Source organism: Microcaecilia unicolor, unplaced genomic scaffold (assembly GCF_901765095.1).
Source record: "Microcaecilia unicolor unplaced genomic scaffold, aMicUni1.1, whole genome shotgun sequence".
Classification (NCBI taxonomy): Eukaryota; Metazoa; Chordata; class Amphibia; order Gymnophiona; family Siphonopidae; genus Microcaecilia; species Microcaecilia unicolor.
In genome coordinates, this window is record NW_021963283.1 from 96,979 (window position 1) to 113,219 (window position 16,241).

General features: G+C 43.6%; 1 protein-coding gene across 1 annotated transcript in view; it reads right to left on the reverse strand.

Moving 5' to 3' along the window:
- LOC115459145 (armadillo repeat-containing protein 4-like) overlaps window positions 1–16,241 on the reverse strand; it is a 102,800-nt gene that overhangs the window by 78,528 nt on the left and 8,031 nt on the right. Inside the window, exon 2 of the mRNA XM_030189019.1 lies at window positions 10,982–11,123. The gene's annotated coding sequence lies outside the window, so the exon portion shown is untranslated. The remainder of the gene's footprint in view (window positions 1–10,981; window positions 11,124–16,241) is intronic.

Consider the following 16,241-nt stretch of genomic DNA (forward strand, 5'->3'; position numbering starts at 1 on the left):
TGGGCGTCCCCGACCGTATTATCGAAACGAAAGATGGATGTCCATCTTGTTTCAATAATACCTGTTTCCCCGCCCCTCCACCGGGACGTTTTGTGAGGACATCCTCAGCAAATCTTGGGCATCCCTTTCGATTATGCTCCTCCATGTGTCTGCCTCAGGGGCAGATAATTCTAAAATCATAAAATAAAATAAATATATGATAAAATATCTTAATCATAAGAAACATAAAAAACTGGAAACACATCTAAAAACAGACATATTAAAACTACAAGGATATAAACAAAAAGGCATAGATCGAGGTATCTGTGTTTGTACTTTCTTGTAAACTGACTCAGAGTAATGGTATTACATTTTGAGAAAAATAAAACAATTTATATAATCCCATTGCTGCTATATGTAATACAATATAGAAAGTTCTTATATGATTTACAAAGAGAGATGATAGAATATATATAAGTGCATCCAAAAAAACGATAATCTAATAGAAATAGCATACCTTGTTGAAAAATGTCAGATGTTAAGAAATGAAGAGAAAAACTGGCTCTGTATTCAATAATTCCTTGAAATTCTTACAGAAACCAAAGAGAAAAAAATAAATCACAACCTAAACTAAATGTTTGTCTTATAAAACAAACTTATTGTGCAAAAAATATATACAGTGGTGGAAATAAGTATTTGATCCCTTGCTGATTTTGTAAGTTTGCCCACTGACAAAGACATGAGCAGCCCATAATTGAAGGGTAGGTTATTGGTAACAGTGAGAGATAGCACATCACAAATTAAATCCGGAAAATCACATTGTGGAAAGTATATGAATTTATTTGCATTCTGCAGAGGGAAATAAGTATTTAATCCCTCTGGCAAACAAGACCTAATACTTGGTGGCAAAACCCTTGTTGGCAAGCACAGCGGTCAGACGTCTTCTGTAGTTGATGATGAGGTTTGCACACATCTCAGGAGGAATTTTGGTCCACTCCTCTTTGCAGATCATCTCTAAATCATTAAGAGTTCTGGGCTGTCGCTTGGCAACTCGCAGCTTCAGCTCCCTCCATAAGTTTTCAATGGGATTAAGGTCTGGTGACTGGCTAGGCCACTCCATGACCCTAATGTGCTTCTTCCTGAGCCACTCCTTTGTTGCCTTGGCTGTATGTTTTGGGTCATTGTCGTGCTGGAAGACCCAGCCACGACCCATTTTTAAGGCCCTGGCGGAGGGAAGGAGGTTGTCACTCAGAATTGTACGGTACATGGCCCCATCCATTCTCCCATTGATGCGGTGAAGTAGTCCTGTGCCCTTAGCAGAGAAACACCCCCAAAACATAACATTTCCACCTCCATGCTTGACAGTGGGGACGGTGTTCTTTGGGTCATAGGCAGCATTTCTCTTCCTCCAAACACGGCGAGTTGAGTTCATGCCAAAGAGCTCAATTTTTGTCTCATCTGACCACAGCACCTTCTCCCAATCACTCTCGGCATCATCCAGGTGTTCACTGGCAAACTTCAGACGGGCCGTCACATGTGCCTTCCGGAGCAGGGGGACCTTGCGGGCACTGCAGGATTGCAATCCGTTATGTCGTAATGTGTTACCAATGGTTTTCGTGGTGACAGTGGTCCCAGCTGCCTTGAGATCATTGACAAGTTCCCCCCTTGTAGTTGTAGGCTGATTTCTAACCTTCCTCATGATCAAGGATACCCCACGAGGTGAGATTTTGCGTGGAGCCCCAGATCTTTGTCGATTGACAGTCATTTTGTACTTCTTCCATTTTCTTACTATGGCACCAACAGTTGTCTCCTTCTCGCCCAGCGTCTTACTGATGGTTTTGTAGCCCATTCCAGCCTTGTGCAGGTGTATGATCTTGTCCCTGACATCCTTAGACAGCTCCTTGCTCTTGGCCATTTTGTAGAGGTTAGAGTCTGACTGATTCACTGAGTCTGTGGACAGGTGTCTTTCATACAGGTGACCATTGCCGACAGCTGTCTGTCATGCAGGTAACGAGTTGATTTGGAGCATCTACCTGGTCTGTAGGGGCCAGATCTCTTACTGGTTGGTGGGGGATCAAATACTTATTTCCCTCTGCAGAATGCAAATAAATTCATATACTTTCCACAATGTGATTTTCCGGATTTAATTTGTGATGTGCTATCTCTCACTGTTACCAATAACCTACCCTTCAATTATGGGCTGCTCATGTCTTTGTCAGTGGGCAAACTTACAAAATCAGCAAGGGATCAAATACTTATTTCCACCACTGTATATGTGAATAAAAATTCAAATTGTGCTCAGTTGTTTTTGGTGTTTTACTGCAACTTGAAGACTCGAGATATGTAAAAACACCAATGCCACCATCATAGCACTACCTACCTTGCTCCCTACCTTGCTTTTAGATTAGTTCCCCTGAAGACGCCAATACATTGGTGAAACATGGTCCATGTCAGGAACCATGAACATTGAATAATGGATATCGCATTTACAGTGGGGGAAATAAGTATTTGATCCCTTGCTGATTTTGTAAGTTTGCCCACTGACAAAGACATGAGCAGCCCATAATTGAAGGGTAGGTTATTGGTAACAGTGAGAGATAGCACATCACAAATTAAATCCGGAAAATCACATTGTGGAAAGTATATGAATTTATTTGCATTCTGCAGAGGGAAATAAGTATTTAATCCCTCTGGCAAACAAGACCTAATACTTGGTGGCAAAACCCTTGTTGGCAAGCACAGCGGTCAGACGTCTTCTGTAGTTGATGATGAGGTTTGCACACATGTCAGGAGGAATTTTGGTCCACTCCTCTTTGCAGATCATCTCTAAATCATTAAGAGTTCTGGGCTGTCGCTTAGCAACTCGCAGCTTCAGCTCCCTCCATAAGTTTTCAATGGGATTAAGGTCTGGTGACTGGCTAGGCCACTCCATGACCCTAATGTGCTTCTTCCTGAGCCACTCCTTTGTTGCCTTGGCTGTATGTTTTGGGTCATTGTCGTGCTGGAAGACCCAGCCACGACCCATTTTTAAGGCCCTGGCGGAGGGAAGGAGGTTGTCACTCAGAATTGTACGGTACATGGCCCCATCCATTCTCCCATTGATGCGGTGAAGTAGTCCTGTGCCCTTAGCAGAGAAACACCCCCAAAACATAACATTTCCACCTCCATGCTTGACAGTGGGGACGGTGTTCTTTGGGTCATAGGCAGCATTTCTCTTCCTCCAAACACGGCGAGTTGAGTTCATGCCAAAGAGCTCAATTTTTGTCTCATCTGACCACAGCACCTTCTCCCAATCACTCTCGGCATCATCCAGGTGTTCACTGGCAAACTTCAGACGGGCCGTCACATGTGCCTTCCGGAGCAGGGGGACCTTGCGGGCACTGCAGGATTGCAATCCGTTATGTCGTAATGTGTTACCAATGGTTTTCGTGGTGACAGTGGTCCCAGCTGCCTTGAGATCATTGACAAGTTCCCCCCTTGTAGTTGTAGGCTGATTTCTAACCTTCCTCATGATCAAGGATACCCCACGAGGTGAGATTTTGCGTGGAGCCCCAGATCTTTGTCGATTGACAGTCATTTTGTACTTCTTCCATTTTCTTACTATGGCACCAACAGTTGTCTCCTTCTCGCCCAGCGTCTTACTGATGGTTTTGTAGCCCATTCCAGCCTTGTGCAGGTGTATGATCTTGTCCCTGACATCCTTAGACAGCTCCTTGCTCTTGGCCATTTTGTAGAGGTTAGAGTCTGACTGATTCACTGAGTCTGTGGACAGGTGTCTTTCATACAGGTGACCATTGCCGACAGCTGTCTGTCATGCAGGTAACGAGTTGATTTGGAGCATCTACCTGGTCTGTAGGGGCCAGATCTCTTACTGGTTGGTGGGGGATCAAATACTTATTTCCCTCTGCAGAATGCAAATAAATTCATATACTTTCCACAATGTGATTTTCCGGATTTAATTTGTGATGTGCTATCTCTCACTGTTACCAATAACCTACCCTTCAATTATGGGCTGCTCATGTCTTTGTCAGTGGGCAAACTTACAAAATCAGCAAGGGATCAAATACTTATTTCCCCCACTGTATGAAACCACAAACTTGCACAAAACTCAGTGAGTGAGAATGCACTGAAGAATATAAAATGTCAAAAATGAAACAATTCAAAATGATGCAAACAGGCAGCTATGCAGTGAGGTAAGTATCTTATGGCAGCAAAATCAACAATATAAAAATGAGATCCAAAACAGTTACATACTTTGTAAATGATCAAGGTCTAAACGCTGCCGATAAGGCAGTAAATAAAGTGTGTGTCACCTGACTATGCTAAAGTAAAAAAGTGAAGAAAGTAGAAAAGTGATCCGATATATCTAAAATATCACTTGAAAATAAACTGTATATTGGTCATGGTATACATCACAAACGTATCTTGAACATGAAAAGAAAGAGCATAAATAGTGTAATTTCTACATTAAAACCAAAGAACTTGTCCGATAAAAATGAAGATATAAGGTAGCCTAATCAGCACATATTAATAACGAAGGGAGACATTGATATGAGAATTTTATGAATAAAGGAACATCGACAGGCAATATGTAAAAAGCCATTGATACTGGACAAACTGAATATTATGTATCACCCGAATGAAGTAGCATATATTAAATACATTAAAAGCTTTTCAGTTGTAGAAATACAACATCTGAGGCTAAATGTATAATAAATAGTCCAGAAATCTAAGTGCTACTGAGATATTTATCAAGAGTGAAAATAAAACAAAAACACGGACAGTTGCTTGTAAGTAACGTAAACAGTGCTTGCTGTATGAATAAAAGAATATAAAATTATAAGTCAAAGCAACTATGTTGTGAAATAAAACAGATTCGACAAAACTTAAAATACCAAAAATTCAACGCAAAGATGGATATGAGTAATTTGTTGATATGCTGATCAATTGGACAGAATGCATTGCATAGACTATTATGGATTATATCCTAAACCAAGGATTTAAAAAGTGTGAATTGAATGTAAAGCGCTAGTAAGCATATGTCATCAACAACAGGCACATATAAAAAGACATGTATGAAAGGGGGGAAACATCCTTTCAGGGATGAATCACTTAACCAAAATCATGTAATGCTGGTTCTAATAATCTGCATTGTTTGTTAACAGGGAAGAAATTTCAATTTAATAATTATCCTTGAATAACAACCTCTTATTTCCTTGTATTACCCATGAAAATGATAATGACCTCAACTAACAGCCTTGAAATCTGGTAGTATTATGACACAATATTGAACACAAGAGTTTATAACAGCTGACCATTCCACTATCCATGAAAAACAGACACCAAGGCCATAAAGGCTACTTAGAATAGGTCAATCTATTCAGTCTCAAATAATTTTTTATTTATTTTTTGTTACATTTGTACCCTGCACTTTCCCACTCATGGCAGGCTCTGTGCAGCGGGCAATGGAGGGTTAAGTGACTTGCCCAGAGTCACAAGGAGCTGCCTGTGCCGGGAATCAAACTCAGTTCCTCAGGACCAAAGTCCACCACCCTAACCACTAGGCCACTCCTCCACTCAATTAAACCTGGGTCCTTCATTTATAACTGGGATGGCAATGAATGCATCAAGACTGGTTCAAGCTGGTGCTACCTAAGAAATGGGAAAACAAATGAGCTGGACATTTGTTCATAGAGATTGTACGACCTAGAGGTGCCACCCACAACAGCTGTCCTCTGAGCAACCTAGGCACATTCCAGGTAATGGACTAGTCAGTACCTGGTGCTTCATCTGAGGAAATACCTGGGAGACCATCAAAGGGGGCCTTTTGCACTTGGGCCGATGTCCGGGAGCACATCACTGAAGCTATTTTTGTGTCTGAAAAAAACATTACTATAAGCTGTAGGAGTATTTACCTGAGATCTCACCTTTGCTGGTCTTGGCCTATACAGCCATTAACAATATGGATTACAGCTTGTGGCCTGTACCAGCTACGTCAAAGGAACATTACTGCTGAGCATAGCAAGATGATTTCATCCAAGGACACATTCTGTGTTGCAAACTGGCTGCTATCTCCTGGGAAGATTGGAGGAGAGAGTCATACATGGCTCCAGGACTATCTGAGCAGACGGGGAGGTTTGCTTGTTAGAACAAAGGCTTGCTTCTTGACCATGAAGCTGGCTGGACATGATTACACCATCTGTGATTGGCCCACAGATCACCTGACCGTGGGATACCAAAAGTTTGGACTGAAGAAAGAAGAAGGTAGACGACCGGAAGACTGGCAGGTGGATAGAAGGCTCGTAAGAGCAAGAGACTGTTTGTCCTAAACACCAGTGAACTGCACACCTTGTAACAAATTCACAAGGTTCGCTTAGCTACAGTTTATGGCCTTACTTATGACTGTGGAATCTGTGTCCAGAAGACAGATCTCGGACTTAATCCCTTGACCCAGAGACTCGCTGAGAATTCAGCTCGAGTCTAAGAAGAGGATTCCGTTTCTACCATTGGAAGTCTGCTACAGACTGCAGGGTGAGATAAGATTTACTTCCTATGGTATGGGGATAATTAGTTCTTTGCTTTGTCTGTGACAGATGGGTTTTATGTCATGGCTTATGGTCTATGAATTTAGCTGCTAACGGTATTTTGCATAAGACGTGTGGTGCAACTTCTAATGCTAATCATTAGGATATCAGTTTTATGATTGGTTGTATAATCACTCATTTAGTTAGTCCATTAGGATAATCATATTTCACTATCTATTTTGGTGATAATCTATTTTTATAGCAAGTATTTTGTATTTTGCTTGGCATTTTGCTGAAGAACTACTTATATATATTTCTTTACTTAATACATAATAATATAATCCATCTGTGGCATTGTTCCTTTTTCCAGCACAGCTAGCTTGTCATTGGGATACTAAAGAGGTACGCTCCCCTAGACACGAGTCCAGAATAATTGCTATTTAGTAGTGTTCTGACAGCTAAGTACCTCTGGATACCTACAAAGCGCATAACATAATTGGAAACTTCTTTGGGCCCTAATACGTCATATTGTACCAACATAGTAAGTGACTGCAGACAAGACCAGAACTGTCCCTCCAGTCTGCCTCAATTACTCAATATGTTGAGAAAAGACCCGAAGCCATTAACAACTCTCGGGAATGTAAGGGAAAAAACAGTAATATGTGGAGAGCCTTGTATACCAATGCCTGTGATATGGGAAACAAATGGCTGGATCCAGAGGCAGTAATGGTAGAAGCCACTTTCAATTTAGTGGTGGTCACGGAGACGTGGTTCACGGAGAACCATGATCTTTCTTGGGCGTTTCTGGGACGTAAAACCACAGAAGAACTTACCTGAATTTCCATAGGAGCCCTTGTACTGCCATATCTATGACCCAGGCCATACTAGCCAGCCTAGCATCTGCCTTGGTTTTTCCACACCATTGCAACACCACTTTCCGTGTAAAACACAAAAAAACAGGTTAATAATTACTTATGCAGGTTGTTAATTAATTAATCATATGGCACCCATTAAGAATAAAACCTACTGTTGATCTGACTTCACAATAGGAGACACATGCTGAATATGGTTACCAATAATTAGGATGTTTATTTATTTTATTTTATTTGTATCCCACATTTTCCCACCTTTTTGCAGGCTCAATGTGGCTTACATGTACCGTAAACGGTGTTGGCTGATTCCAGTATGAACAAATACAAGGTATGAACAGTTGCATCAAATACACAATGTGTAAGCTGAAAGTATGCCATGCGACCCAGGAATAGAGGTTGCATATCCAAAATCACCCTATTTCTTCTTTTGTGTTGTTCCGCCCAGGGTCATAGCTTACCTCCACTAGTTGCAACACAAGAAGTAATTTCCTACCCCCCACAACCAAGCCAGATGCTAATGGCAACACATCCTTTTAAAAGCTGTGTCTGACATCAAAATATTGACACTGTGAAAAAAGGTCAGTCTTGTCCTCAGCACACCACTCGGCACACCCAAATTGAAAGTGGCTGGCGCCAGAGGGCCCCCCAGCACAAATCCTCGGGATCTCCAGAGACCTGAAGGCCCAATATGGGCAGACTACCGGTGGCCCAATTCAGCCTGCATACCAACCCAGGCTCCAGCAGCAGAGAAAAGTCGAAAGATAAGGGGCCCATTTTAAGTATCATGCCCCACATGTCACCAGTGGCCAAGGCCAACTAGCATGCCATTGCAGGCCCACAGGAGAGGACTGATTTCAGCGGGCATGCCCAGGAGACTATAGAGATCCTCAGGAGCAGGGGCCAGACAAGGCCATTAACGAGTCAAGCTGACCCCAGGAAGGTTGTGAGCATAGGGATGGCGTTTGAACCTCTCAGCACAGAGAAATGTGGTGAGCTGTTGAACTGCTAGAGCAGCAGGGCAAAATGGTGATTTCTACTCTTGCTGCCTCCACTAGCCATTCCTTTTCCTGTCTCCTGGACCTCCCCCTTCTGTTCCTGCCTCCTCCCCCTGTCTTTCCTAACTCACCTCTCCCCTCTTTATATCTAACCTACCCACTCCTACCTGCTTGTCCTCCTCCCCCCCAGACCTCTTTTTTTGCCATGCTGGGCCACTGCCCATTTGTGTGGCTGCCCGCCTAAACATCTGGGTCAGCTTTCTTCTGGCCTCTCACCCTTTACACCAACAGGAGTAGAACTACCAGGTTTTCCTTCCAAAGTCAAATATTGAGTTCTTACTAATGGAGGAATAGTTTCAGATGGTGTTTGCAGAACATCTTGAAAATATCTCCACACCATTTCCATAGGTGAAATAAGGAAAATTTAAAAACCTCAGATTGGTTTTCCATGTACTCTAACTTCCTATTAAGGATCTTTCCTTTATTAGTGTTAGCTCTAGTTGTTTCACTTCAGCCAGTTCTGCCTGTTTCTTCAGTTGTTTCCCCTATGAGGTTAACAAATCTCCTTGTTTCTCCACCCTGGAAGAGATAGTCCCATAATCCAACTTAATTTCTAACATTGCCTATTTTAGGTTGGTGTCAATGGCTCTGAAAGTCTACCAAAGAGTATCCAAAGTCACTATAGCCAGTTTCTTAACCTCCCCTAGCTCCAGTATGTTACTTTCAGAAGGAACGTCCTCCAGCTTCTCGCAGACCAGATCTCTCCACTGCCAAACAGGCTCCATTAGGCTCCAACTCTGCAATCCCTCCTTGAAAAGTGTTCCCTGAAACCACTTTGGAAGGGGAACCTTCGCCCATAGGTACTGTGAGCTCACTTCTGGGTTGCAGGGGGGGGGGGGGGATTGGCCTCTGTTCCGGGATCAGCAAGACCTGATCCAAGCTAAGGTCTGCCAAATCCCTCGGCAGTCCTCCCGTAGCAGGGGCCATTGTTTCAGCATGGCGCGTCACTGTTCCTGCCAGAGCAGTGTGAATTAGACTCCACGGAGCTCCCAAGGCTGGAGGAAAAATCCTCGGAGCTCCTTTCCGTTTTCCCATACTGAAAATCAGCTGAGTCCGATGAAAGCGTCAACCAGTTTCAATGTTAAGGAAGGAGCAACGCGTTCAAGCGTCTGCTCCCGATGCCATCTTGACCCATCAGTTCATCTTTTCCAGCTGGGCATATTAGTTTTATGGATTCAGTGCAATTGAACATGAGTGGAGTTTTAACATTTGATTTTTGGAAGTGTTTTATGCCTGTGATGAGAATTGACTTTTTGTTAAGTCCTGCCACCTTGTAAGTTTAAAAGGGTGGAGGTGAGGGCAGGGGCGTAGCCAGACACTCAATTTTGGGTGGGCCTGGGCCCAAGGTGGGTGGGCAGAAGAACCTCGCCCTGTCCCACAGGTGATTTGGTCTCTCCTTCTCTCGCCTGCATGCCATATGGTCTCTCAAACATCCCCCCTCTCCCGTATACCTTTTAAATAGCAGATTTTCACCACCAGCGAGCAGCAACTAATACACACTGCTTGTGTTGGTCCCACACCCTTCCCTCTGATGCAACTTCCTGTTTCTGCCTAGGCAGAAATACATCAGAGGGAAGGCTGTGGGGCCGGTGCAAGCAGTATGTATGTCACTGCTCAGTGCAGGCGAAGATCTGCTACTTACAAGGTATACAGGAGGGACACTTGTTGGGAGTTTTCAGCTGGGTGGGCTTGGGGATCCCTGCCAGCCACATCATAGGTATGCTGCTACTGGGTGGGCCTGAACCCAAAGTGGGTGGGCCTGGGCCCACCCAAGCCCACCCTTGGCTACGCGACTGGGTGAGGGTACTGAGGCTTTTTCCCTTCCAAATTTATTGTACTCCACAAGTGGTTTATTGATTGTTAAGTACTTCAAGCTGATGTTTTGAAAGAGTTTTTTTTGAGTGAATGTGTGTTAAAAGCAAAGACAAAATCAGTCATCTGTTTTGTATATGAAGCATGGTGTACACTGAAACATATCAACGTACACAGAACATTCACCATTCAGCTGGTGGCAGTCAGCATTTTTTTTTTAATGTTGCTCTGGGGAGTTGGAAGGGAGAGGTGTCAGTGCTATTTTTTTTTTTGGGGGGGGGGGAGTCAGGAGGGAGGGAGACTGGAACAGGGGGGCCTGAAAGGGGGGAGATATTTGATCGGCGGCCTTGAAGTTATGCAGGTACCAGCCAATATTCAGTGCCAGCACTCGCATAACTAAGTGGTGAAAGTTAGGACTGCTTTATATGCAGTCCTATCTGGCTTCTAAGTTACGCTGGTACCAGCACCAAATATGATCCATGTCCACCTAACTGTTGGCACCTCCTCGACTCTGCTGTTGGACCACCCAGACTCTTCCTAGACTTGACATCTGCAGTCTCTGGGGATATCCTGTGGCACTGAACGGTTAAGAGACACTAAATATTTGCAGATAGCCCACAGAGCATGATTTAAGCAAGCAGAAGCCACTCCTGCCAGCTTAATTATTTTGAATATCAATCCCTTCATTTTCTTTGAAAAGAGACAGTTTCCAGAAAAAAATATTTTCTATTTTTCTTACCTTTAAATATTTCACTAGTTTCTGAATTTGCCAGTATTCGGATGGCAAATCAGTGTTTGTTTCCTGATGCCATTCAGGCTGCTCTTCATCTTCCTCACTGTCTGTAGAGCTTTCACTAAATTCTTCAGACTTTCCAGAAGCTCTAAGAGCAGTAAAATGATAAACAGCAAAAAAATAAACACATAAATAAATAAAAAATAATTTTGAACAGAAACAGTTTTATTAATACTGTGCTTACAAGATATGGAACATGCCAATCTAAACCTCTTATATTAAGGCCCCTATTTACTAAGTTGATTATCTATTAATGCAGCATCCTAACAGCATACAGTAACTCTTGTGTTAAACACCTGGGACCCTGTTTACTAAGATGCGCTAGCATTTTTAGTGCACGCTAAATGCTAGAGTTGCCCATATGTTCCTATGGGCAACTTAGCGTTTAGCAAGTGCTATTAGCGCACACTAAAAATGCTAGCGCATCCTTAGCGCAGCTTAGTAAACAGGGCCCTTAATGTGGAAGGGGGCATGGAATGGTTGGGAAATGTCTCTTACAGCTGATGCATAGGTAGGGTTACCATATGTCCGGTTTTACCCAGACATGTCCTCTTTTTGAGGACATGGCCGGGCAACCGAGCGAGTTTTGCCAGCCTGCCGGTTTGTCCGGATTTCCGGACAAACAGGCAGGCTGGTGGACCTGGTGGTGTCCTATCCTCCACTCCCCTTACCCTACTATACTGCCCTGGTGGTTAGTGACCTCTTCGGGGCAGGAAAGTGCCCCTTCTTTCCTGCCCGGAGCACCCTGCATACTGTTCTTTGCTGACGGTCCTGGCGCCAATTCAAAATGGCTGCCGAGAGTTGAAGTCTCGCAAGGCCGCTTCAACTCTCGGTGGTCATTTTGAATTGGTGCCAGGACCGGATTCAGCAAGGAACAGTATTGCAGGCACTCCGGGCAAGAAAGAAGGGCTCTTTCCTGCCCCGAAGAGGTCACTAGACCACCAGGGCAGTATAGTAAGGTAAGGAGAGGAGAAAATAGGACACCCTTAGGGATGTGTGGATGTGTGACCGGGGGGAGGGGGGGGTGAAAGGGGTGGGGCAGTATGTGACATGGGGTGGGATGGGGTATGAAATGGGGTGGGGAAGGGTGTGGCGGGGCGGGGCGGGGCATGTGTCCTCTTTTTTGGAGGGGAGCAAATATGCCTATTAACAGGTAGTGACCACCTGTTCACAAATAACATAATTTGCAAGAGTTAGAGCTGTACTGAACTGCATATTTTACTATTCAGCCAAATATCAAATACGAATAATGGACATTGAGCTTTAACATAACAAATAAAGAAGCAACGTGAAATCAGAGATCAAGTGTTTATTTCAGTATGATTTAAAATAATAGAGCCCTGGATTATTCATATTTGAATTGAGCCTGCCATGAGTGGGAAAGCGCGGGGTACAAATGTAAATAAAATAAAATAAATAAATAAATCACTATTCGGCCAAATACAAATAATGTATTCAAAGCAATCAAATCAATACTGGATACAAATAATGAGCACTGAGCTTTTAACATAACAAATAATAAAAGAAGCAACATGAAATCAGAGCTTTAAATGTTTATTTCAGTAGTATTCGGAGTATTCACATTCAAATTCAAATAGTTACTTGGCCAAATACGAATAATGTATTCGGGCATTCAGTTAATACACAGTAAAGAACGATTTCCATGTTAATTAAATGGCAAAGAGGGGCATTTTCGAACGGGGACGACCATCTCTAAGGGCGCCCATCTCTAAGGACGTTCCGGCTGTATAATTATACTACAGCAAGAGGCCCTCACTGGATGCCCACCGGAAGGGTGGAAGGCCAGATTTTAGGACTCAGGCTGTAAAAATACCAGCTAGGTTTAAAAATCTATGACTGGCTGAGCAAGGACGTGCTTTACCTGTAAGTTAATATGTGTCCCCGCTTGGGATCCATCCACTGGAATAGTGGTGGGTCAATTTACATACCTTAAACAGCTTAAACTGCTAAAAGGCACTGACTAGGCCTCATTAGAATTTGGTGTGACATTCAAAAGCAGTGCAAAAGCCAAGATCAAGGAATTGATGGCTAAAATCCTAACCCAGATCACAAAATGATATGAACCTAATATATCCAAATTTAGATATCTTCATAAAAAAGTTGTTTTGTTCATGTTTTGATGTTTGGATGTCCGTATCTAAGGAAGTGTTTACAAAAAGGGAAGTTGCACAACAAGTTGCAATACTAAAACGGAAGAGCACCTGGCCGGAGGTCATGACTCATAGATTAAGCAATATTAGAGAAAAAAATCCCTCTCCATAGACTTGTATAGTGACCAAATTGTATAAAAGCAGGGTGCATGCAAGCCCTCGAGAGAACTTTTCTCCAACGCCTCGGAAGCAGCAGAGCTCCGGTCAGCTGAATCCAGAATTTGTCTGATGAATGTACCTGATTAAAGTCTGATATGCAAATAAACTCTTCATTCTAAATGATGGTTTGTGGGCTTCACTTAATGATGAAAGGCTGTAAGTACAAATGCTTTTGCTACATCAGGCTATCATTCGCTGCATTATATAACCTGTAGCCTAAATCCAGTTTGTCATAAGGCTGGTATCTATTCCTTGCCAGTGCTGAGAGGCGGACTAATGCCGGTATTTGAGACCTAACGTCTCTCTCAGTGGCAATTCCTTCCAAAACCTCATAACTCCTGGATTACCCCAGTACTAGTGTTATTTACAGATGGAGTCAGATTGAGGTCACTCTAGCCTTCTTGGGGGGCTCGGGACCCCCCAATTCGAAACACGGCGAAGGGGCGGGGAAACTAGCATTATCGAAACAAGATGTGCGTTCATCTTTTGTTTCGATAATATGGTCGGGGACGCCCAAATCTCAACATTTAGGTCGACCTTAGAGATGGTCGTCCCCGGTTTTCGGCAATAATGGAAACTGAGGACGCCCATCTCAAAAACGACCAAATTCAAGGCATTTGCTCATGGGAGGAGCCAGCATTCGTACTGCACTGGTCCCCCTCACATGCCAGGACACCACCCGAGCACCCTAGGGGGCACTGCAGTGGACTTCACAAATTGCTCCCAGGTGCATAGCTCCCTTACCTTCGGTGCTGAGCCCCCCAACCCCCCCATAACCCACTCCCCACAACTGTACACCACTACCATAGCCCTAAGGCGTGAAGGAGGGCACCTACATGTGGGTACAGTGGGTTTGTGGTGGGTTTTGAAGGGCTCACATTTACCACCACAAGTGTAACAGGTAGGGGGGGATGGGCCTGGGTCCGCCTGCCTGAAGTGCACTGCACCCACTAAAAACTGCTCCAGGGACCTGCATACTGCTGTGATGAAGCTGGGTATGACATTTGAGGCTGGCATAGAGGCTGGCAAAAAATGTTTAAAAAATTTTTTGGGGGTGGGAGGGGGTTAGTGACCACTGGGGGAATAAGGGGAGGTCATCCCCGATTCCCTCCGGTGGTTATCTGGTCAGTTCAGGCACCTTTTCGAGGCTTGGTCGTGAAAAAAGAGGGACCAAGTAAAGTTGGCCAAATGTCCGTCAGGGACGCCCTTCTTTTTTCCATTATCGGCCGAGGACGCCCATCTCTTAATCATGCCCCAGTCCCGCCTTTAGTACGGTGCTGAAGCCCCGTGAACTTTGGTCGTCCCCGTGACGGAAAGCAGTTGAGGGCGCCCAAAATCGGCTTTCGATTATGCCGATTTGGGCGACCCTGAGAGAAGGACGCCCATCTCTCGATTTGTGTCGAAAGATGGGCGCCCTTCTCTTTCAAAAATTCCCCCGAAAATGTTAGAAATGACTCCAATAATTAATGCGGAGGTTTTGGCATTACCATGCATAAAGTTTGGTAACTAACACATGGTGCCTGCAAAACCTTCTGACCTTTAGTAACTAAGGAGCCCTTTTACTAAACTGTAGTAAAAAGTGGCCTTAGGGTCCCTTTTACAAAGCTGTGGTAAAAGGGGCCCTGCAGTAAAATCGATGTGTGGATTTGCCACATGCCGAGGCCCCCTTTTACCACAGTCATTTCCGGGGGGAGCCCTTTACCAGCTCCCACGCTAACATGGCAGTAACTGGACAGAACGTGAGGCTGCCCAATTACCAATGGGTAAGCCCCTGGTGCTCAAAAAATAAAACTATTTTTTCAGCGCCAGAAATGGTGTGTTTTGGGGGCATGCACTACTGCTGGGCTCCTGCGGTAGTGCCAGATTGGCAAACAGCAAAGCAGCATTACGTGTACTACCACTTTGTAAAGGGGGCCCTTAGTGTATGTCCTGAGTGCTAAAGCCATTTTACTGCAGGAGTAAAATTTTCAATTTTTTCGATTAAGGCCATACGCTAATGCTGACATTAATGCTCATCCAATTAAAAAAATTAACATGTAAGCCCTTACTGACACTTATTTTGTAGGTGTTAAGGGCTCACACGATAATCCCAAGCTAATCAGTTAGCATGCGGTAATGTAGCTGCACTAACTGATTAGCACAGAAATGCTCCCTCAACAATAAAATTAAAATATTTTTTGAAAGCAGTTTATGTGTGCAGATCAGGAACACCGCAGGATGCCTTAGATTGTCCTACAGTAAGCCTTTTTATGCTGCAGTAAGCATTCGGTAGCACTTACCACAACTTATTAAAAGGATCCCTGGGAGCCTAAATGCTGAATCAACTTTTCAAATGCAATATAAATCCACATTCCTCATGCAATTTACTTTTCATAGCTAAGCTATTACTGTGATAGCTACTTTTCTATTTCCTTACAAACTGTAAGTGAACAACTATAAAGAGAGTAATTTTCAGCCTCAGCAGTGAATTTGCAGGTCCACAGAGTTTTCCATTGAAAATGCAGGTCAATAAAAAACATAGGTTTTGTATTTGCCTACATTGATTCTGTCTGCTTTGAAGCGTTTGCAAAGATCATGCATTAAGTCATGTGTGAGCAGTTTCTATTTGAAAATAAACTAGCAAGTCTCTGCAGTCCCGTGGTTAAAAAGTCCCTACAAGCGCTGTAGGGAGAACTGCCATCTAAATAACTAGAGAATATTCCTGGGAAATTCTGGGTACAGTTTTCTGGCTCTGTGAAAAAAACACTCGCTAACCTATGACACTTCTAATTTCAAGAGAATGATCTGAAAAGTTTCATTTATATGGGTTTTTAGCGCACGCTAAATGCTAGAGACACTCATTCCTATGGGTGTCTCTAGCATTTAGCGTGCCCTTA